This window comes from Rhinolophus sinicus, chromosome 5, assembly GCF_057876585.1.
Source record: "Rhinolophus sinicus isolate RSI-liver-muscle chromosome 5, RSI-T2T, whole genome shotgun sequence".
NCBI lineage: Eukaryota > Metazoa > Chordata > Mammalia > Chiroptera > Rhinolophidae > Rhinolophus > Rhinolophus sinicus.
The window spans coordinates 26,591,370-26,617,129 of NC_142505.1; the positions used below are offsets into that span (position 1 = coordinate 26,591,370).

At 36.7% G+C, this 25,760-nt stretch overlaps 1 long non-coding RNA gene and 1 pseudogene across 1 annotated transcript in view; both read right to left on the reverse strand.

Moving 5' to 3' along the window:
• LOC141567099 (uncharacterized) overlaps window positions 1-25,760 on the reverse strand; it is a 231,428-nt gene that overhangs the window by 149,446 nt on the left and 56,222 nt on the right. The gene's annotated exons all lie outside the window — the stretch shown is intronic.
• On the reverse strand, window positions 20,340-22,523 carry LOC109444545 (WD repeat-containing protein 53 pseudogene; annotated as a pseudogene).

Here is a 25,760-nt window from a genome sequence, read left to right on the forward strand (position 1 = left end):
TTTTCACTTCCTGAACGTCTTTCTTCTCAACATTCCTGAGGAATTCAAATGCTCATATCCCTATTACTTTTGTGAAATAATAAAAGTTTTTTCTCAACCATCCAATTATGCCCAGGGGATCCCATATTTACTAAACAGAAGTGTTTATTATAGGTCATCAAGACTTCTCATGATCTTCTTTGCATAATAGTATACTTAGCAGCCTCCCTCTTTTATGGTGTGGAAGCACACCAGCTATTTTGTTTTCTATGTGAGTTGTCTTTTTCCCCCCCTGTTTGGTATTTAAACATTAATCAATGGAAAAATATGTACAGCATTGTCTAGCACCATACCAAGTGCTTTGAATTTGAATAAGTATAACATTTGGTCTTTGACAGCAAAAAGAAAGGAGACCTACATATAGTACGCTTGGCAGAGTCTAAGACTAAATTTGTGGGTCTTTAGATTCAGCACCATTCAGTATATCTTAATTTAAACCATACTATGTGCTAAACAAGGACAATGAGGCATGAAGGGGAGGGAGAGGCATAGATAGACACAGTAGCAAATTATAATGCAGCACAATGTGTATAATAATGCAGATGTATACAAGAAACAGTAGTAATAAAAGAAGAGATGGATTAAATGTGTACATGGATGTGGGGTTCAGTGAAAGTTTTACAGAGGAAGTGGTGATTCTATAGAGCTTTAAAAATCAAATCTTTTTTCTAGGTAGATACAAGTGGGCGAAGTGTTGGCATTCCAAATGGAGAAAACAGTATGCTAAGGAACAGAGAAATAAACCAATGTATGATCAGAGAGCTATAGGAAATTGTCATGGCTAGAGGTTAAAAATCTAGAGAAGCACACAGGTAGATGAGGATCAGAACATGAATGACCATTAAACGATGAGCAGCATTCACGGTTGGCTGCCTACCCAATAGCCATTTACTTCTGACAGCTCCCCAGTGTGTTCACTGAGGGACCGAGTAATGGTGCGACTAAGCCAGTCCGAGAAATTCCATTCCTCTTGCCAGATATTGATCTGTGATTTTGCATATGACCCAATTTTGGCCAAGAGATCATAAGAGAGTCGCAGATATTTTGCAACCCAGAGGAGAAGGCCACGAGGATGACAGAGATATTTACCTAGCGCCTTGATCACCCTGATCCAATACAAATCTAGCTACTTCCACATCCTACTTAAGTGATATAACAAAACACTGAATTGTTTTAAGTCACTTTCAAAAGGTTATCTGCTATTTGCAGCCACAAGCATCCTCGCTGACACATGACACTACAATGCTAATGATCTATGCAGCAGGGACAAACTATAATAGAGAAAAGTGATTAGGAATAATCAGTACTGGCTTTACAAAGGAGGCATGGCTTCAGCCAGGGTAATCGTAATTAATGCTTTTGTAGTATCTTATAGCTTACAAAAGAACAAAGAATTGCATTATCTGGAAGGCAAAATAAGCATAAACTTAAAAAGAAAAGAGCCCTTTCAAATAAATACATGAGAAGATGATAAGACCCATGTAGAAGTGTGTTGGGAAAAAGGGATTGAAAAAATACAGGGGTTTTTTATATGCCAACTTAAAGAAGTGAAGCTCATAGGTGGAGGAGGCAGCAGTAGAACGTAGGCATGTCTGACTCCACTCCCATGTTTTTTTTTTTACCTACACCATGTTGCCTTTTAAGGAGGAGTGAAGGTAATTTAGAAAGATGGTGTCAAGACCCATCAAAAAGTCCTAAACTAAACATCACCACTTACTTCCTCCTGGGAAGTCTGACTTTTACCAATGTTCTGTGCACTGTAGCTGAACACATCTCGGTAATGTTCTCTCTCTGCTTAAAATTCTTCAGGTTATTTTCAGATTAAAAACAAAACAACTTCACATGGTCTACAAGGCCGTACAGTTGTGATCTTCCCCTCCAGCGTTTCTACCACACTCCCATTGGCATTTGTGTCCAGCCTCCCCAGACCTCTCACAAATGTTGCCAATAGGTTTTTGCCCACGTTTTATGTACCTTCAACGTTCTTGTCTCCTTTCATTTGCCTTGTTAATCTTTGTGCATTTTTTATGTTCTTCACAGAAGAATGAAGAATAACTTCCGCGGGTAAGCCTGGCCTGAACTCACCAAATATAGCAAAGCCTCAGGTACCCATTTGCATAGCAATGCTTCATAACAAACAACCATGAAACTACAGTTGCAGACAAGCATCGATATTTATTTTGTTCACGAGCCTCTGTGTCAGCGGGGCAGTTCTGCTGATCAGAGATAAGCATGGCTGGGCACATTCATGTGTCTGTCATTGCCTGTGAGTTAGTTAACTAGGCAGTTTGGCTGATCTCTGGACTCTCTCATGCGTCCAGGGCCTTGGCTGGGATAACGGGGCTAACCCCACTTTGCTCCATGCTGTTTACCCAGCAGACTCACTGATTCAAGCATGTTCTCGTGATGAAGGCAGAGAAACAAAACAGAAGGGAATATCACAAAGCCTCATGAGGCCTAGCTTGGGAACTGTCACAGTATCACTTCTGTCCCTTTCTATTGGCCAAAGAAAGTCACAAGGCCAGCATGGCTTCAAAGAGTAGGAAAATGGATTTCACTTCTTAATGGGAGGAATTGTAAAGACACATTGCAAAGTGTGTAGATATAGGAAGAGACAGAGAATTGAGACCATCCTCCAAATTAAGCCCTTGTACTCTTATAGTACCACTGTGCATCTTTCCTTTACAGCACTTGTTGAAATTTTTGGCGTTTGCTTTACTCTTTGATTGATATCTGTGTGCCTCCTCCACCTCACTAGATTGTAAGGTCCATGAAGGCAAATGTTTTTTTTTTCAACAAATGAGTAAATAAATGTATGAATTATTCTATCTGCTAGAGCGGGGCGAGGCGGGGTGGGGAGAAATCCTAGCACTGCAGGCCTGAGGCACAGCTGTCTCAAACTATCTTTGACAGCCATTAAAGCCACTGGCAGACCAAGATAGGGTGATCAAGGGGCATCATACACATTTTTCCCAATGTCGAGATTAGATACAATCTAGGTTTCCCTAGGACTCTATAAAGAAACAAAATACATACTTCTATTTTTAAAAATTAAAAGCAAGCAGAAATGAACAACAACTTTTTCTAGGCCAAATGACTCCTGCTCGGGATGATCAATAATAAATGTATGGATTATACTCATTTTATGCATAAAATTATCAGTAAAATAAAATTTTATTTTTGGTCAGACACAAGTAATATAACTATTTGATTCACTGATATTTCCATTTTAGCTTTTCAAATAAATTTGCGAACCTGTTAAATTGCATTGCTAGTTTGGTTCAATGAATGAGAACAGCAAGGGGAAATCATCATATTAAACAGAATGCCTTTGTTAAAAACTGAATTTATCCTACATTCCTTTAAAACATTTGGCTTTGTGATTAATAAATAAGCTTTCTGTTTGAAGCTGTGGAATTATAGTAGTTTTTTTCATAGAATATAAAGAACCAGCGTTTTTTTTATAAAAAAACAGCAATAAGTTTTAGCTATTCTTTAAAAAAGAGTGACTTTCTACCCTTGTAAGAACCTTTTTTGATTTTTATCACTCATCAATTATAGGTTGTCAAAAAAAAAATGAAACATACTGCTGAACAACACTTACGACCTCTAGCTCTAGCCAAGCTTTCTTTGTCATAGTTTTTCATTTCCCGGGGTAGTATACAAAATATACGTTTTGTTTAAGCTCAAAAAAATCTACTGAATGGAAATTGTTAAATAAAAATAATGCTGCAATTAAACTAGCTTTAAAAACTTGAAAGCACCTGAACGACATGCAAAGTTCTTTTCAGTGCTGTGGTAGAAAGGTCCTTCTGACATGTATTTTTATTTCCACTTTTTAAAAACTATGGCTTTTGTGGTTTAGGAATTTATATTCTGTTTTAAGGCTTATCTTTTCAGTGTTCAACTCTTTGTTGTGCTATATTCCAATGTGCAATCATGTTCTAGATGGAAATGAAAGTCATTTTAAAAAAAAAACACAGCCAATTTACCTGCCCTTCAGCTGCTTAATAACATTAGGCAGTCACTTGCTTTGCATCAAAAGCTTGTAAAAGTGATTTTATTTAAAACCTTTTGTGGAATCCAAAATGGAATGTCAACAGCCAAAAGAATAGCCTGTTCTCACATTTTAGGAAATGGAATTTATTTATGGGATGAGCTTCAAAACTAAATTGAAAAAAGAAAACTGTCATTAACATAGCATAAAATAGTAAATTCAGATTTAGAGGATTCCTAGATTGGAATAAGTACTGTTGGGAAAGAATGTTACAACATATAAAGAGTTAAACTACCCATGACACATTAGAAAACAACACTGGTCTACGAGTTAGAAGACTCCAGTTCTGTTACTGGACCTGCCACAAATTTAGCTGGTAGGATATAGTCTAAGTGTTGGTAATTTAGAATCTGAGACATGGGTTCAAATTCTAATTCTACTACTTCCAGCTATGCAACTTAAATTTAAGCAAATTACTTTATATTTAGATATCTCAAATTCCTAATATGCAATTTAGTGATAATTAAAGACTTTTCTTCATGAGATTATAGAATCAATGAAATAGTTTGATGTTTGGCACAGTAATTGGCACACAGTAAGGACCCAGTGTTAGTTGGCTAATTAGTTGTGTAAATTTGGACAATAATGATCTATTGATACCTTCTCAGTGTCAAAAACTATGCTAGATACTCAGCTATTCTACACAGAGCATCTCGTTTTAGGTGTTCCTCAACCTTATGAAGTAGGTATCATATCCAGTACAGAAATAAATGCTGTGGCACAAAGAAAGATGTAAAGCAATTTCCCAAAGAATACAGAAAGCCATGATTCAAACCCACATATGTGCAATTCACAAATACGTGCTTGTCTCATTTCACTATGTTGCTCCCAAACTCACTTAATAGTTCTGGTGTCTCAGAATTTATTTCAAAGCTGAATGATTCTGGTTCTGGATAAGATGGAATAAACATATGCCAATCCATACATAATATGGAATAAACATAGCATATGGAATAAACATATGCCATAGAAATGGTCGTTGTCTTAACTCAAACATCCTATTACCTCTGTTCCGGACTACACAGGTCAACTTTTCCTTTTTATGAAACTGATCAAAGTGAAACTATTGATCTTACCACCTATCATTTGTTACTATAGGAATAATTTATGTGACAAGCAAATCTGGGTCCCAGCTTCAGTATCTTCTGTCAAGGTCTCAGCAAGCACCCACCATTCTTTCTAATGCTATAAACATCAGAATTCTAGCCCTGCTTCTAGGAAATAGCCAAGAAATAAAACTTAGTAGAGCTTTTATCCTGGGGTTCATAGAATGCTTGCATAGAATTCATTGACTTGAATAAGAAAAAAAAAATTTATTGTTTGTTAACCTATACTTGACATATAGCATCCCCTTTAATTATAAATGTAGGCAAACTAATAACAAAAACAACAACATTGGTGTCAAATAGAATTTGTCTTTGTCCCCAATTAAAGACACAAATATTTCGTATGACTTTACAATCATTGTAGATACTTCAAAATATTACATTGTGACTACTTCAAAATTATACTAGTTATTAGATTCACTGTTAAATCTTGATATTTAATGTACTAATAAAAATGACAAACTTAAAAAATATTTACATAATAATTTTACATTTGAATATGATTGGTTTCCTTTATAGTGTCACACATTTTATTATATGCATTTAAAAGCATTATTCTTAAAAACAGAACTTCAGACTGCGTATAGCATTGAAAAACCAAAACGCCCAAGAACCCCTGAATCAAAGGCCAGAGCACTGATTATGAGGTGACAAATAATTCTTTGCACCTGACCTTGGTAACTCCAAACAATGGAAAGTTAGCCTTTCAAAGAAGACCCTAACAAGTTATTTATTATGTTTTATTGACTTATTAATATTTACTTATGTACCAAGCATGTGGTAGAATTGCTCTTGTAATCATTAGCAATCATGAGTGGTTAGAGCTGTCAACTACGTGCTTGATTTGTGGCAGCAAATAAAGTCAAGTGTTCCCTCCAGCTATTACAACAAAGAATGGCAATTCCAAAATTTCAAAAACTAGAAGTGGGATTATCAAGGAGTTCTAGGGTATATAGCAGTCGTATCATTTATATTTTGCTAAAGCATATTACAGATGACTCTTTGGTCTCAAAACAGAGACATTTTGTTAAAAAAATTTTTGAATGCTCTGACTGTTTTCTCCTCATGTCTTGCCACTGCACTAAATGGGGTTAAAGTGCCATGGTAGGATTTTTAAACATGACAGGTAAAAAACACATTAAACTGTAAATATTTATGATCTTTTCACTTTCCATTTCCATACAGGGAGAGGCTCCTTTGTTTTGGGCACTGAGATTTTTGTTCTACTCTGTAATTCTGAAGAATTGAAGAATTGTTTATAAAGTCCATCAAGGCTGGAGATGAGGCAGTAAGAAGAGAGAAGAAAAGTTTCCAGAATTGGAAGAGTTGGACCAAGAAGAACATTTTTAAGAGAGAGAAAAAAGAAATGGGAACTACTGCTGGGCTGTGTGACGCATTGGGAAAAGAGGAATACAAAGAAGCTTTTGAGGACGTTCTGTTATATGTAGACAAGTGTAATCCCCCTTGACCATCCCCTTAAAGAAATTTCAAATCAATATTGCTCTTCTTTTGAAAGTATTTTTACAGTGTTGAAGTAGACCTCAGGCAGGAGCAAGATGATCTACAGATGGTCCCCAACTTATGATGGTACAAAAGCAAAACACATTCGGCAGAAACCTTCCTTTGAATTTTGATCTTTTCCTGGGTTAGCAATATGTAGTACAACATTCTCTCATGAGGTTGGGCAGCTCCCAGTCAACCAAGCAATCATGAGAGTAAACAACCAATACTCTACAGTATACTATGTTGCCAGTGTTTTTTGGATATTGTGTTTTGTATTTTTGCCTCTCATTATGTCTACAATATGCCCATCAGTGTCTCCTACTTCTGGTGAGAAGAGGAAGGCAATTACTAGCTTATTTGTTACTTAAAGGCTTCTGCCAACCTTTTGGTGTGTGTGTGTACCAAGCATTTGAAAAAGACTTTGTAGCCTATACCTAACATTTCATCAAATGTCTTTCATATCTCAAACCACAGACTTCTTTCCAAAACTCCTATTCTGTACCTTCAGCTACTTCCTTGACAGCTCTATCGATATATTTTGATACATAAAATGCAACATGTATAAAATCAAACTTTTCTTTCTCAAAAGTCAGTATCTCTTTCAGATTTATTGACTATGTGTACAGATTATTGGTTGTGCAAGTGGTTTCTGAATCTCTCAGGATTAACATCTCAGGACCTCCTTTTGCTTCCCTCATGTATTCATTTCCATCCAGATTTATTATTAAACACATAATCGTTGAGTATAGATGTGTCAGATATTGATGTAGGCACTGGGGATACAGTGGTGAAAAAGACACAAAGGATCCCAGGTCAAAGTTGATAAAGAAAATGTGGGTGAGTTTTCTTTAGAATCTCTTCCATCTATCTCTTTCCAACCTTACTATCACAATCATAATCGGCCCATTGTTTATTTATGCCTGAGCAATTACTGTTATCTAACATTTGGACTCTCATCCACCTTCTAAAAGTCTACATTGTTTCTTTACTAAGTTTTTATGTTCTTATTTTTTGCTTCAAAGCATCACATGAGAGCCCATCATCTCCAGTATGGAATCTAGTCGCTTTACCTCACAAGCCTCATAATCCAGCCCTGACATTTGTTGGTTAGCTTTATCTCTTTCACGTGTACATTAACATACACTCTTCCATTTATCATATTTTCAACATGTCTAATGATATTGTTTTTGCTACACATTTCCTTCTCGGACATCAGAATTTTTCTTCTACTCTTCACATTTATCTGAATGTAAAATGTTATTTCAACAGAAAGACTACAACTCATATTTGTAGAATAACTTAGAATTCTTAGAACACATTCACATTAATTATCTCACTCATTATTGCTTTTGATCCTCATAGGGCTGTGATAGGAAGGACTGATTTTATTTACCCAATTTGCAGATGAAGAAAGTGAGTCAGAAAAAGGTTATGAAGGAGTTGATGAATAAAAAGAAATTTAACTAGAAATTTTGAGTCTTACTTTTTCTCCAGGTCTTTCCACTATGCCATGTATTTAACCAGCTAAAACCTACACTGAGGAGGTCAGAATTCTAGCAATTTAACAAATGGCAAATGTATCCTCCTAGAGGAAAATTGTAATGCTCTCTCCCTAGAGTAAATACCTTGATCAATTAGGATTCTATGTGACACAAATGCTCTGTTGTGGGATTGACTGTATTGCCTTGAAAAGCACACAGCCCTTTAGCTTTCATTTCATCTTCATCTCCCTGCCTCGGTGAAACTATTGTTGATGTAATACCGTTAGCCTTCTTTTAATTCTTAGATTGATCTGGACAATGTAAAACTAGATTTGTCAAACTCAGATTATGTATTGGGACTCAAAGTGAACCCCTGGGACACCTCATAGCAGTTGGTGTCAACTGGAATATGATGAAATCCTGTAAGAACTGAATGGGCTATAAAAACATTGCAGTGAGGCCACAGTAGCAGGGAAAACAGAAAACATTCTTTAAAGGCGAGGGAGAAAAAGAAGATACATTGCTATGGAGATACAACCAAAAATTGGTGCTTGCCTCATGTAACTCTTCTAACTGAAAGATATCTCTCTATAGTCAGCAAAAAAATTGCTTAGCTCAGCTTGTTAAAGGTCATTTTTGCTATTCGTATTCTGACATGTATATGTTACATTTTATGTATTTAATATAAATGGCTACTGTTTGTCAAAACTGCGCAGAGAATGAATATTCACCAACTGCAATTACATAGAAAAACTCATTTGGTTTTGAAAATACATCTTTCTTGTCTCAATGAAAATCATCATTTGTCTTTCACATGTTAATATTAGAAAATTTTGTGTTTTGACTGTAAAATATTCCAATGCTGTAAGGCATGAAAGAGAGAGAAAAACAAATGGCATTTACTGAGCTTCCATTATGTGCCTAGATCTTTACCCAGAATTTATTTTATTTGGCAACAAACTTAAAAGTAGGTCTTTTAGTCTATATTTCAGAAATGAAATAGTGGAGGGTTAGAGAGGTTATGCAATGCATCCAAGAACTCTCAACCAGGAAGTGTCAGATCTAGGGTTGAACTAGGTGTGTTTCATTCAAAACTGGTGCCTTGTCCACTTAGAATAGCATTTGACATATATTCAGTGATCAGCAAATACTAACCAAATAGAAATTTCTTTCAAAATGAAAATATTTTCTTACCTATTAAGAAGTACTAAAAGTGAAAAAAATCTGGAAAGAAGTATGTATCTTTGTAGAAAAGTTAGATAAATGGTTTGTCTCTTAAAATGTGCAAAAAGTATATTCTTTCTTCTTTCATTAGAAAATACTTCACAATAAAAAATATTAAAGTTTTTAAACCTCTAAGATGATATGCTTATTTCTTCAACCAACAAAGGCATAAAAGGTAAATTGACATAAGAAGTAAGCTGAAAGTAAAGGGGAGCCAAATTTGCCACCCCAAAATATGTCTCTTTGGCATTGCCAGTAATTTTTAAGAAACAGCAGACACAGAAGAAGATCTGAAAACTGAGTAAGACAGATTTACATTTGTAAAGAAAATCTCCCTTTTTAAGGGTGTCTCCCTCTCTGTACCAAGAAGAGAAAAATGGCTCCAATCTCCAGAAAGCAAAGACTTAAGTCCACATAACAACCATGTCCTTGTTTTTTGTGCTTTTTCTGGTTACAGACTAGCTCTCCTCCCCTCCAACATTTTCTTTTGTCTTTAGTTGGAGATGTTATCGAAGGTGATGGCTTGAACCATTTCAGAAGGTTATTCAGTTTTCCTGGGTCTCTCCCATATACAGGAGGTATACATGTTATTAAACTTCTGTTTGTTTTTCTTCTATTAATCTATGCTTTATTATAGGAGTTGTCTCAGACAAGAACCTAAGAGGGTAGAGGGACATTTATTTTGTCTTCCCCACCAAAGTAAGACTGAAGTGAGTAGTTTTCCATCATCTTTCTGCACTGATGGGAGAAGAATGACAACATCAATAAAAACCTAAGTCATCCTTCTCAGTCTCTTTTAAATGCTGGTATCTTAGCAATCATTATGCCAACAAAACTAGCACATGATCAAACTGGCTTGTTCCTTTGAATGAAACCTGTGACAGCTTAGTTAATTGTAACTTCACATCTTTGGTTTCTTCCCGTGTATGTTTTACCTTAGTGATATCATTGGAAAATGTGTTTTGTTTGTTTGTTTGTTTCCCTCTGAAACAGCCCCTAGTTATGTTATATTTCACCATTAAACTTTTTTTCTGAATGGTATTTGAATTCCAGGGATAAAGATATGTAGCACTGCACTGAGTCTAAATATATTTTTGGAGCTGACATAAAGATGACAAGGAAAAATTCTAAGACACCCTAAATTATAGGAGGCCAGAAGGTAGGAGGAAGAGACAAGAAAATTAATCAATTAACAGCCTGGAGCTGAAACCAACAAAAGACTGCCTGCAATCCTGAATGTATGTTGAAATGTTGAATCAACTTTTAGACTGCTACCTAGATCGTATAGCAGACCACCAAATGCTTAGGTACCTTGCTTATGCATGAACTTTCTGGATTCTTGATCATAACCAATCCAGAAACAGCAAATATGTTTTCCATACGGACTATACACCTCTCCCAGAACTAGACCCACTTTACCTTTTTCCATCCCGTTTATCTAATGCCAATGTAAATTCTTTTAAAATAACGTACATCTTTCTTCTTTCCCAAACTCATTGTATAAAAGAACCCCCTCAGCCCCAGGACAACAGGCACGTTTGTCTTCTCCATCTAGTCCTGCTACTGAAGGTTTAGACTGCATGCCCTAGGACCTGGCCCTTTTTCAGGCGAGCATATGATTCAATGAATCTTTTCTTTCCGGAAAACTTTTGGCCGTGAAGGTTTTTATTTAGCAAAACAAATGGTATTTGTTGTTTTATATAGTGATTAAAGTGTCAGGCTCTGGAGTCAGACTCAGAAGGATCAAATCCTAGTTCTGTCATACGCTAACTGTAAATGAGGGCAAATTATTTAACCTTTTTATGCCTCGGTTTTCTCATCTTTAAAATGGCACTAATAATAATAGTATCAATATGGCTCACACATAGTATTATAAAGATTAATGTATACCTTACAAAGAATTTTACACAGTGTTTGTCAAATGATAATCATCAATGACCATAAAATTATTAGGATTATTTCTCACCCAATTTTCCATTAAAATACTCAGAAAAAGTTAGAAAAGAGAAACACAGGAATCTACTTTGAAAAATGATTAGTGTCTCTGTGGAAGGCCAGACTCTGATCTTTTTCTATGTCCTACCTCAATGTCTGGTATGTGTGTGTTTCTCCACTTAATTCATCTCCACAGAAATTGGTTCCCAAGAGAGTGAAAGGTTATTCACCAATTTCATTTCAGATGAAATTAAATTGAGTAGCACAAGTGATGACACAAACTGTAAATGCCCTAAGGATTCTGCGGATTAATCTAGCCTCCAACTTCTGTATCAGAGAAGGGGCCGTAAACCTCAAGGTCAATTAATCTCCATATTTAGATCAGTTTCCTATATTTAAAAAGTGAGGGGGAAATCCTACAATAACATTATTCCTATGGGATAAAATATATAAGGTTAAAAAGATCATTACTCAGAAAATTCAGGAAAATGACTCTATTGGCTCTATGAGGTTTGGAAGCCCAATATTCAGGTGAGATCTGATTCCCGTTGAGTTCTCGCTTCCTGGCTAGAACTCCGGTATCTCTTCCTCTACTTACAAGAGCACTGGTTCTATGAAATTAGGGTCCCACACCCATGACCTCATTTAACTTTACCTCCTAAAAGTCCTATGGCCAAACACTAAGTCATACTGGGAATTAGGGCTTCAACATATAAATTCTGAGAGGGACACAATTCATCCATAGCAAGGACATAGCTCCGAAAAAATGTTGACTGTAGAGACAAGAAAAATGATACTTTAGAAATCAGATATGTATGCTCCTGAAGGGATAGGAAAGACATACTTATAGTATTTATAGAACTGGAATGGGCATCAAGAAGCAGCAGACTAACCAGAGAGAAGCAAAAGTAACAGAAAATGAAAACTGCAGTGCAAATACTGCAATTTTTAACCCAGAGACTTCAAATTGCCTTAGGAAATCACTCAGATAGAGCAGTTATTCCTAAAGCCTTTACTCAGTAAACGAAAAAGAGGTTATGTACACGTTCAGTGCCAAAAGTAACCTCACAGGATGATCAGATCATAAAATCCTAACCGGGAAGGTCATGGTGGGGAGTCATACCTCAGGTATGCAATATCCCTAATAAAAGGTTATCTTTGCCTGAAGCCAGTCCTGTCCATTGTTTCTGTGCATCTAGGTTAACACACCTTTGAAATGCCTCTTTATTCAGACACCTCAGAAGTGAACTACCCTCAAGAGAGCACATGATCTTGTTAAGTGTCCTGTCATCCAATCATAGAGATTTCCCTGCCTTGCTTTCTCCCCTGTTCATGTAATCTGCCCTACGTTCCCTCCTTAATTCCACAAAAATAAAAAGAAACTTTAAATTATCATCCTGAAAACCATTTTTCTCAGTCTGTTCACATCCTGCTTCCAAGTTGAGTCCTCTGTTTGGCTCAAATAAACTCCTATAAATTTTATTGTTTTACAGTTTTGATGTTCTTCCATTGACAGCTCTAACAGAGGAGTTACTATAATTAATGTATTTTTCTTAACATCTTCTGGCTGGCTAAGTTGCAAAATTGAATGAACATAACCTCAGGAACAATTTTTAAATAAATTTTATACTGTAGTATTTGGCATGAGGAGAGGTATAGAAAGAAAGAGAAAAGGAAAAAAGAGTAGATAAGTAGGTAAATGAAAAAGAATAAAGAAAGATATTAATAAGGTATGGACAAGTCAGGGAGAACTCAAGATAGAAAAAGGTAGTAGAGGAAATTAGTTAAGGAAAGAGTAGAAATAAAGTAATAGGGAAAAGAGAAAAGCAAAATTCTACCTAGGGAACAGAACTTAGACCATTATCAAATATTAAGAAATGATCTAAATAATGACAGAGTCAGGAGAATAATAAACATGTGAAAACCAGAAAGGGATTCAAACAATTGTCCCATAATATGCCAATAAAATTTTGGTATGTTTTATTCTGTAAGTTACTTTAGGGAATGATCCCTGTCTTGCACTGCCCTTTATCCCCATAGTATTAATATTAGGTTGGTGCAAAAGTAATTGTGTTTTTTTGCAATTTTTAACCTTTTAAGCCGCAATTACATTTGTACCAACCTAATACCTTGTGAACAAACAGTGTTCCACAAATATTTGTGGATTGTTGAATTCAATAGACAGTATTGATTATGTTCTTACTACCTACCAGCTACTGCGATAGTTGCTGAGAATATAAAGATAAATGTGCTTTGATTTCTAACCTCAAAGCGTTATCAACCTAGTTAAAGAGACATATAGATATCCAATATTTACTCCAGAAATAGAAGGAAAAATCATGCAAAAATATGATGAAGTGTTATAGAAGGACTAAAAGTTAAGATTGTTGAGAAAAGATCAATTTTTAAGTGGAAATGTACATTTAAATGCCCATATGAATTTGTTAACCTAAGACATCCTTCTCCATATTGGTATGAAATAGTCCTAAACTTAGTCGTATACTAGTATTCATGGTTTTCAAGGACTATTCTTTAAATCTTCAGATTTCAGGCTAAACTGAACTTTTTCTTCTAATTATTTCATCATACCATGAACTTCATACAACACATATTTTTACAATAATGAATATAAAAAAGAGTTGATTTTTCTCAAACCACAGAGCTAGCATGGGGTGAAAACACTTGAATAACTGTCACTGTAGGTTCTTCAATCTGGAGATTTGGAGAAAATAACACTGTAGTTCATCCTTTACAATTTCCTTTAATGGAGTATTGTTCTCTCTTCTATTTTGAGATGAAACTCAGAGGAAGTTTGATTACAGAATCCCATAACATTGTTCGTATGTGTAAACCCAGCCCACTCTCCTTTTAATTTCAGACCGATCAAAAATACAAGTCAGTTTTAGGGCTATGATAAGAGCTGGAGAGAAAAAGCAGGAAGTGAGATCATCCAGTTTAAGCAATTATAAAGCTGCTTCTTAAGTCAATCCAATTCCTAGCAAGCCCTTTCATATAATTTATTCCAAAAAAGAGTCCACCAAAAAAATGAACCAGCTGCCAGAGTCCTCCAACATAGTTCAGCTTTATAATTCTTCTTCAGAATTTTGACTGAAATCTTTCAACAGCCTTGGCTAAATCACCAGATGGGTTTGAAAGAATAACATTACAAAGTCCTTATGTGTGGTGGCAAATAGATGTCAACAAAAGCTTTGTGCTTTACCCAGACCAATCCATGCTGAGGACGCCAAAGTCTGATTCTCAGTACTGAAATATTTTCATCTAAAAAATATTTCCTCACTGAAGCTGGGCTCTATAGCTTTCTATATGCTTCTCTCTCTCTCTCTCTCTCTCTCTCTCTCTCTCTCTCTCTCTCACCTCCCTCTCCCTCCCCCCCCCCTTTTAAGGAATAGAAATAAGATGTTTAAACTTAGAGCTCATGAGAATAAAATATTTCAAATTAGTACCAATTCCAAAAACACACTATATATAACAGGCTAAATCAGGAGTTGGAGAATAACAGCACTTTAGGGGAAATTAAAAACACTGGGTACTTAAAGCTATGCATTTGTGAGTGTGTGTGTGTGTGTGTGTGTGTGTGTGTGTGTGTGTGTGTGTGTAAACACATATAAAATTTATTTTTCTTTTGTGTACTATCTCTTTGTCTTATATTTGTTACATGGAACAGATGGTGGGTATTTTCTCTGAGAAGACAGACATCAATGTGACCAGTTACAAGCACTGTAGGAAGGTTCTGCCTTCTGAATTGCAGTCGTTCCCCACCTGAAACTGAGTTTTGCAGAAAGCAGGGCACCAGCATTTCCAGGAGGAAACCCTTTAAGTTATATCTGTGTAGGATTCACCACCTGGATTGTAGAATGGTCCATCTGTTCACATTAACAGTCTCCGTGAGAGGCAGGAATGGCTACAGCTAAATTGAATGTTCCACACAACCTCCCTGATCATTGACAGGGGAAGTACCAAATGGCTCTCACATGCTGTGGCCCATCCATGTGAGAACACTGATGCTGTGGTGAAGAACAAACATGGCAGATGTCCTCAACAGGGAAGAAAAAGCAGCATATTTACAAACTATGCTTCTGGTCATACTTGACTTGTGAAGGGTTGGGGTAAACAAGTACACAGAGTGTTGACTGAGGTGGGAAGCAGCAAGCAGAGAAGCATGATATTCTGCAAGAATATAACTATATTCATTATACTTTAATGTGTATTTACTAACTCAGTTATAACATTTGTGATGTGTCCATTACTGCCTCGGTTCAGAAAGAAATTCGAAATCCCACCTAGGTCAGGAGATAAGGTTTTTTCCTTTCCTGTCTTCACTTCTCAAGAAAATTTTTCATGTGCCACCCTCTTCAAGGAAGTTGACAGGGCTGATAGATGGTAGAGCTGTTCACAGGAAATGGGGGTTGGAGGGGATCCCACTTTGGAGGATCACTCAGGAACTCTGATTTCCTTCCACTGTTTCCCTTATCTCCTTGACAAAAGATCCTTCTCATCTCTTCCTCACCAAGGACACAGATCTCTCAGCTCCATTCTTAGAACCCATCTGTACTTCCTCCCCCTTTTCTCAGACTCAGTATTATCTAGCTTTTGTGAGAGAAAAACTTATTTTGTAACCTTACATTCATTTCAAAACTTTCTTTTCAGCCCTTAGGGCAAATGTTTCTTTGACTATGTGTTTCTCCCCTTGAATGATGGCACACAGGCTACCACTGGCAGATGAAGGGGTCTAAACAGGCCACCCCAAGATGTGTTGCTTTGGCATATGAATTATTTTGAGCTGAAGGCAAGCAAGACCCAGCCGACTCAACAGAAACCTTTACCTCTCACTTAAAGAATTTGAATTTGGGATCTTGCCCATAATAAGAGTTATCACCAGAAATAACTTTTTATGACCTATCTGTAAGGCAGGGCAAACTTCTAATTACTGAACATCTGTTCTAATCAATCTGGAATGACTCTCTTCCCTTCTGAATCTCCAGGGCTCTTACGTCATTCCTTGATTCAGGATTCCATATATATACCTCATTTTATCTTTCTGCCTATGAACCACACATGTAAGTGGGGTTCCTCTGTATATGTATGTTAATGTGGTTATTTTCTCTTGTTAATCTTTCTCATGTAGACTTAATTATTAGACAGACCAAAAGAACTTACATGGGTAGAATAAAACGTCTTCCTCCCCACACAAAGCAGAAAGGAAAGGAAATACACAGAACATACATATATTTGTACTTCAAGGAATAACACCAAATTTTTAAATACATTAGCATATGTTTTCCTCAGAATAACACTCCTAGGTAGATATTACTAGCCATTCTGTACAGATAAGAAAACTGAGGTTCAAAGAGGTGCTAACTGACTTACCCAAGTTTGTTGAGCTGAAAAAATGTGGCCTATCTCACATTCAAAGCTATGATAAGAGTTTCAAGGTGGCAAAATATGCCACCTCAAAATACATGTCTTTGACATTTGGATTATTTTAAGGTGATTATTTTAAGAAATAGCAGATACAGGAGAAGCTCTGAAAACAGAAGTTATTCTTTATTTATAAGGGAAATTTACCTTTACAAAAGAAATCTCCATTTGTGTTTTCCTTTTTGTACCCTGAAGAGAAGCATGACTCAAAGTCACAAGAAACTTATCAACAGAGAAGTCAGAGAATTAAATCTTTATAACAAACCTTACTCTTGTTTACTGTGCTTTTCCTGGTAACCTCCCATAACTGACCTCTCCCAAGTTCAACGTATTTCACCTTTAGCTGAAGATAGTATTTAAAGCAGTGGCTTAGATCATTTCGGGGATTTTACTCATTTTTCCTGGATATCCCCCATATATACATGAAGCATACATGTTAATACATTTCTGTTTGTTTTTCTCTTGTTAATTTGTCTTTTTTGACAAATTAAGAACTAGGTCTCAAACAAGAACTGGGCAGGGTGGAGGGTACATTATTTTTCCTCCCCTAGAAGTGATATTGAAATTATGAAATATTTCCATTTTCTCTTGGCCTGTTAGAGTTCTATAAGCTTATTACCTTTTTAAAGTAAGACATTACCATTGCTTGTAAGCTTCCTGAACACAGAGATCAAATCTCTTCTGCTCACCATAATAACAGCCAGCACTTAGCCCACGGCCTGGCACATAAATATTCAATTAAATATTTGTTTATGGATATGGGTAAAGAGTGCAGATAGAACTACAATTCATGTGTTTCCTAATTTTTCTCGTCTAGTGTTGATGAAAGCTAATATTACTCTTTAGACTTAGGACGTAGAGTTGCCCAGGTGAATATATTAACTCACACATACATAGGTGTTTCAGTGTTTCCTGAGTAATGTTGTATATTAGCTACCCGTGGTCTTACTTCTATAAGTAATGCACTGATAAGCCATGGGAGTATGTAAGGAATGAGTTTCTCATTATTTAGCTGTTTGTATGCAAGCAGAACCTATTCACTTTGCACAGTATACAGTGAAAAGTGTCCATGGCTCTCTTTTACTCTTCTGTCTATATATATTGTCAAAAGGTATATTTCTTACCTTTGTGTATTTATATACCTTTATAACAATACTTTTATGAAGACTTTCAGTGATGCAGGGTCAGTGAAAAGCTCTATATAAATGTTGGCTCCTGTTACTGGAGAAGAAGGCAGTTCTTGCCAGAACAAATTTCTCAATGAGCCTGAGAAAGGATGGTTTAGGAAAAAAATACCAACCAGAGTCTAACCAGAAAAGAAAACAAAACAAAAAAAATCTATGCCTCAGTTCAAAAGCATCTTAGAATACTCTCTTTTATTGAGGAGGAAATGCAGCGGGCTTAAAATTCAGTTATCTTTCAAGCACCTTCTCATTAATTTTATTGTGATCTTTATTTGATCTGTCAGGAATGTAGTACTTTCACCTGAGTGTTATTCATTGACTTTCAGAGTATATTGTCATTTCAGTGGCGTTCCAGAGGCAGAAATGGAATATATTACTAAGAGAAAATGGTGATGTGTACGGACAACATTCTACATAAATGTCATTTTATATATATTACAAAGTATGAATTTTACAGACAGAATTCTATATCAGGTTCACATACATATTTCTGACAAATGTGTATTTTGAGTCAAGTAGAAAGTTTATGTACACAAAACTGCGGAACTTAAGGATTGACCATGTATATATCTGCATATCTAATTCCATAATGTCTCAAATATACCCATTGATACATTGCCATGTGTTACTAAGGGCAGGGTAAAAATCATTGAGGGGAAACAAAGATTGTTTACTGTGCTTTTCCTGGTAACCTTTGTCCATATATGTAGAAACAGATTGTATCTCTATCAGAAGTTTCTTTTCTGTATAACTTTGAAAACAACGGGCCTAATTTCATTCACTCTTCAAATGCTTGTGAAGTGTTCCAATGTTTAGGATGAGGATTCATATTAAGGAAAGACCCCAATAAATAGCTGTCTTTTCTCAGATGAGGAGAACAAACATACAGAATCAAAACAGTGATACTACCATACACTCACACCTTAGTCCTAAACTGACTCTAAACCAGTAAAAACTGCAGCCTGTCCCTTGGTAGACCACAGAGCTAAAATTTAATAATGTGCATAGTGGGTACTGGGGTGTGTCACTCAGATTCCCCTCTTCAGAATCAAGATTTTCATTACCTGGCAGGAATTTCCAATGTAACCACTCACATACATGTCCCCCCTCCAGGAAGTGTTTGCCTCAACCAAAGCCCCATTCCCTCCCAGCGGATAGGCGTAGCCAAGATTAGCAGAGGCAGGACACAAGGCTTTCCCTCTTGCCTCAATTCTGGATCTTCTAAAAGGTCATTCCACCTCCAGAGAACCCCCAGGGAACTGGCTGTGCCCCTTTTCCTGATGCATTTCAGGTCAGTTCCTCCCTCTGCCTCCTGTACTCTCTCACAGGTGTTTCTGAGAGTACTCCCCACTAAACCTCAGGCATATATACTTCCATCTCAGAATCTATATCTCAGGAGCCCAACTTATGGCAGTATGATTTTTAAAAACTAGCAGTTACTGGGGTTATCTTCTGTGTATATATTAATATAATCCACAGCTGATCCAGAACTCCCACCACCACCAATTCTCCCCACCCTCCTCTCAACCTTTACCTTAAAGAGAAGTGTTCTAAATTTTTATGTATCTTCATCCCATCTTGTTGGTTCAGCCCAACAAGGGATAGACAAAGGGTTATATTTATCTTTATAAATACTCCTTTCTACTTTCCAGGTCTGGTCTGGGCCATATGTAAAGAGGCCAATACTCTGCAAAAATGGAAATCAACTTTTTCTCTTTCTTTGTGGTAATAAGAGTTTATAGTAAACATAGCAACCCATTTGGAAAGATGCTGAGCCTTTGCTATTTTCTGCTTCAGTAATCTTTATTAAACAGCAATCCTATGTTACATGAATAAAATTTGTTTTATTTGGGCTACGCTAAAATTCTTTATCTAAAATTAATTGTGTCTCTGGTCTCATCTTTATTTCCCTATAGCTGTTTATGAAAATAAGCTGGCTCGAGAGATTATGGACTGCAAAGGAACATTGAACATAATACTAATATTTATAGAGTTTTTCTGTGATGCAAAATAAATACTCAAGGGCCCATTTCTCCAAAGGGTTCTTCTTAGATGACAGAATCCTAGCAATACAAGCTTATGAAATGATGCCTCAAATTCCTCACCAAATTCTGCAGTATTCTGCTAATAGAAATTCTAAGGGGAAAATATTAGGCATTCTTACTGCCATATATCAGCAGGCTTTCAGGGCATTTCTGCTGAAACAGCAAGGATATATGTAACCATCTCATTTCTGTCTATAAACTGCTATCAGCTTGGCTAAATATTGATTAATTAAAATGCCCAGTATTAGAAACAAAACATTGAAAAAGAAACAAAACATTTTTTGTTGTTGTTACAGTTTTTCTAATATTTTCATTGGATTTAAAATTCATAAGGGATATACCGATATACAACTAGTTTGATCAGCTACTAATATATTTTGGTATCCCTTTATTTTTTATTCTCAAGAGCCAGTTCACTTTTTATTTATGTTCAATACTTAGCTTTGGTGAAATTTTGCCATGTTCTTTATCTGTTACTGAAGCATTAGTGTTTCCATCCTACTTGGTATAAGTTGCTCTTTCAGTTTTCCTCCTCTGGGTGTGTTTTGTAGGACTCTTCTGTTTTTTTTTCCACTTCACTGCTTATGTCCTACATTATCTGCCCATCATTCCCTCCCCTCAGCAGCAAATAGGATTCTGGCAGAAAGCAGACCTGGGATACCCCTAAAGTGTGAACCTTAATCCTCAGTCCTGTTCACACTGGTCTCCCATCACCCTAATACTTCGAATCTTATGATCTTCTGTAGCACAACTAAAAATACTGCCACACAATGCCACACACCCAGAGTGGGCTAAAGCAGGGTTTAAAAGCTGACCAGTCTCACTGAATTCTCTGTATATGTGTCTCTAATAATGCTAAGGGAGGCAAAATGGCAAACTTACATAGAATCATTGAATTAAATTGGCACGTTTTGCACGCTACATGAGATCTGTTCCAAAGCTTTGCAAGAAGAACAGCAGGGAACCAAAGAAGAAAATCCAAATGCAATGGCAGTGGTTTTACAAGAAATCCATTTTTAGGCAAAGATTCCAGAAGCAAAATACAATCCAGTTTTCCTGAGAAGAAAGGAACACTGGCAAAGGAGAATACAACGTCTCTAAAGAGAAATATGCCATCTTCAGAGATATACTGTGCCCCCCCCAAAAAAAAGAAAGAACAGAAAGCATCTCTTGGAGTATTCTCTGTCCCTAAGAACCAAGACCTTACTTGTCACTAAGTGCACTCTACATCCAAGAGAAGGGAAATTAGACACAACATTTTAATATGAAGGGCAATCATGTACACGAGAAGGAAAGGCATCAATGGTGGACATCTTTGGAGAATACCTACCAAAACATCTTTCCTTTGTATGTAGTTAGATGAGGTAAAGTTTTACTTGGCAGTTTTATTGAATTGACTTTCCTCCTTTTATCTCCTCCTGTGGGATTAAAGGCTATGTTTCGGGGTGGGAAATAATAGATCAAGGGCAATTTTGCTGTTTAATTGACATTGTTCCAGTAATGTCAATTCTGGGCCTAATCAATAATGGGATTAAACAAAGTGAGCATAATCCTTCTTACTGAGTCTCATAGAATCTACTGAACTCTGTTCTCTAAAGAGCCCAAGTAAGTGGTCATTCCAGTTCTAACATTCTGTAAGATATGAAGATTTTTCTGTAGAAATATCTGCCTGTACAAATGCAGCCAACATCAGATAATGAAATAAATTTTCCTGATAGAAAAACTTCATTATTAGAGGTGTTTTTTAATTTCTTGGCAAATAATTAACACATCATTTAACGAACTTGTCTTCTAGGAAATCATGTTTTAAATGAAGAAGCAGGGAATTCCTATTATCGTTCTATCACAATTGCTATCAGTACACCTCTGCCTGCATTTATGCCTCCTTTCACAGTACCTGAAACATAGGTATGACTCAGTAAATGTTCATTGACTCTTGAATGGTTGAAAGAATGCATGTGTGCATGACATCACTGGCATTGTGTGAAATACCAAATAGACATGGTCCCTAAATCCCAGTAAAGACAAATATAGTCTACTGATTTCTACTTGCATGATTGCAAATATAGAATAATAATTTATGTGACATTCCCATAGCATAGTGCAACTAGATTTATAATTTATGATCATTATTGCAAGGAGCTATATGTCATATTCATAACCCAGACCCCAAGAGCCATTTCCCCATTGTGCTTCAGAGGTGCAACAAAACTCTGGGTACTTTGAGTTGGGTAACAAAGTTACAAACTCCGTACATAAGGGAAAATCAGGTCTCTCATAAAAATCCTTCAAAGATCTTTCTAAGGTAGGATTTCCATTTTGATCCTGTTTCTGGGCAGAAAAAAATCTGCCAAGTTTTCCTGAAATCACGAGCCAGTGCTAGCGCCATCTACCTCTGCATCTGTAAGGAAACAGACACAAAGACAATGCTGCTTGAGTTGTTCCAGTGCCCCAGCATCTGTGCTTCCTAGGTCATTGTGAATGTTCCAGGTAATAGGCATCTGCCTCATGCCCGTGTGGCCTGGAGGGATATGGGCTCCAACATTTTTTGAAGTAGTGTTGCTAAAATCCTGACACTCCTTCTCCTAATCACTGACTAAGAAACAGCAATAGATTCAAATATGATACTACAATTTCACCAGTCCCTCTATTAGCCTGGGAATATATGTACTGCTCCATACGTATTATCAGTATCGGAGTGGTTTGGCATTGCTCCAAGCTGTGTCCTACACACATACCAATTTTGTTACAGAAAAAGCTTTGGGTACAAAGAATTAGGCCAATTCCTTCGGTGATAAATCTTTTCTACCTTCTTTATAGAAGAAAACCCCTGCAACAAGTAACATTTTTTAAAAAATCAGTGTACTTTTTCATCTTTGTTTTTCCTTATATATGACTTTTTTTTTCCCTTTGTCACACTGAAGTATGCATTTACTTCAAGACCAACAGTTAGGGAAGTGCCACAGGGAATGAGAGCAGTTACAACATGACTACAAACAGTTAAGATTTGGCTTCTGCTATCTCAATTGAACTTTAAAGTCTATAGTAAAACAATAGTGAAAGCTAGGATTTGTCTAAAAATGAGTTTGTGTTAGTTTTCTTACCATCTTTCTCCCATTTAAAATATCAAGAGGTAATCTTTGCAATTTGATCATAAAATTTTACAAAACGGAATTATTTTCTTAAAGAGGAAGAAAAAAGCAGAAAAAAAGTGGAAGCTATTTCCAGTTCTGACAAATTAAGAAGAGGGAATGAGAATCATGCCCAAACCTGGCCTGTGCAGGCCAAAGTTATAAAGAGAAAAGTAAAATATATGAGATGGGAGGAAAGGAATCCTCGGAGTAAACCAGCCTCTGCTTCACTTCTCATTTGGACTCAAGGAAGAGACCTCTGGGAATAGGATTCCTATATTTTCATAAGCTAATTCCAAAAGAGTACACAAACTGGGAATAATAGCGTGCTCAGACGGAGAGGGAAATTAGTGCTCAAGAGCTGCCATTAGCTCCAAAGTGACAGAAATCACCAGCAGTTCATGTGTGCTGCCTAAGTCAGAGAGGTGGCAGACAGCTTCTAGGATGGGCCGAATGACCCCACTTCCTGCTACTCACAGCCCAGGAGAATTCTTCTTTTTAAGTAACTGGCTTCTAACTAACAGAATGGAGTAACCTGAAGGAGATGTCAATTCTGTGATTAGGTTTCTAAACTGTAACTTCTGTCTTGCTAGCAGACTATTGCTTTCTCAGTTTGTACACTTTAATGAAGAGGCCCACTAATCAGGAAGTTCAAGGTAACTGCGATAGTCTGCCCAGGCTGCAATAACAGAATACCACAGATTGAGTGCCCTAAGTAACGCAAAATTATCTTCTCACAGTTCTGGAGACTAGAAGTCTAAGATCAAGGTTCCATCAGGGTTAGTTTCTGGTGAAACCTCTCTTCTTGGGTTACAGACCACCACCATTTCACTGTGTTCTCAGATGGTCTTTCCTTTGTGCACATGTGTGTGTGTGTGTGGGGGGGGGAGAGATATTTGGTGTCTCTTCCTCTTTTCATAAGGACACCAGTCTTATTAGATTGAGGGTCCACCATGATGACCTCATCTAACTTTAATTACCTCCTTAAATGCCCCATGTCCAAATGCACATTGGGGGTTAGAGCCTCAATATATGAATTGGGGGTGGGTTCAGCCAAAAGCAGTGACCTCTGGGCAACAGCCAGAGACGATCTGAGACCCTCTGTCCAACAGCTAATAAAGAACTGAATGCTGCAAACAGCCAATGAATGAGCTTGGAAGCAGATCCTTTCCCAGTTGACCTGGAGGTGAGACCACAGAGGGGCCAACACCTTGATTACAGGCTTGAGAGAGGCTGTGAAACAGAGGATACTAGTGAGTCATGCCAAGATTCTTGGTGAACAGAAACTACAAGATGATAAATGTGCATTGTTTTAAACCACTTGTGTGCTAGTTTGTTAAAAGCAATAGATAACCAATACAGAGCCATAGACATTCTGAGAACCAGCAGGTCATCCACTGAGGTCAGAATCAAGTAAACACATTGTGCAGGAATAAAGAGAGTCGTGTCGGCTGAAGGAGACCTGCTGTCTCTCCTCAGAATGTCATGAAAGCGGAGAAGTTTAAGGTGGTTAAGAAAGTGGATTCCAAAGTCAGACAAACCTGAGTTCTATTCCCTCTGAACTTTATGAGCAGTGCATTCCTGAAAAAGTCATTTTACAGTAAAAGTGAATACAAAGTGGTAAAAGAAAAGCACAGTGGATTACTATCACAAATGGATGTAATAAATGTGCTGAGAAATAAATGACATAATGACAATAAATTATTTGGCATATAAAAAGTGTTTGATTGACATTAGCTATTATTGTTAGGATGCTAGTAGGGAAAGGAAGGAGGACTGGTGCTTCAAACATGCACTGAGTTCCTACTATGTGCTAACAAGAAATTTACTATGCTATATGTACAATATGCTATGTAAAACAATGGTATATAAACTATATATAGTCTTGCATCCTCTACATGATTTTATGTATATATATAATTTTGAATCTTCTGCATAATCCTCCTAAAAAGTTACGATTATCCTTATTTTTGGAACAGGAATCCCAGGGATTGTAGGTAACTTGACTACAGCCATCCAAGTCCCATGGGAAATGTGAATCTAGGATCATGGAGCTTGGGAACTTGGCCCTTTTTGTTGTATCATGTCTCTCAAATGATGATAAAACTCTGACAAAAACATCTGTGGTTACTCAGTGTACTGCAGAGTTGTGTGCCAGCCTCTTGCAAAACAGAAAATTTAATAATGATAAAATACTCGTTGGTTCAGACTGCTTTCAATTTGGATTGAATCCTTTTTGCTATCACTTCAGCTAATGTCATGGCCACATCAGAAAGCGATTATCATTGGCTGATTGAAAATGACTTTATTCAATTTATTTGATTTACTTCACAAAAGAGAGAAGTAGGTTTATACTTTCCATCGCTTAGGAACAAAATAGGGTCATCACCCTTTACATTGCATTGATTTTTGTTCACATCTTTCTCACATACTCTATTAGTTGCAGCTGGGTTATTACAGTTTCCTGAAATGGATCAAATTTGCTTTGGGAAAGATGCTTTTTGAAGGAGACGTCAGAAACCTAAAACCTTTTCTTTCATACTAACAAGACAGAAGTGGCTACTGGAATTGGCCTGTTAACCTTCTATCCCCATGCACTCTGTGGAACAAACCACA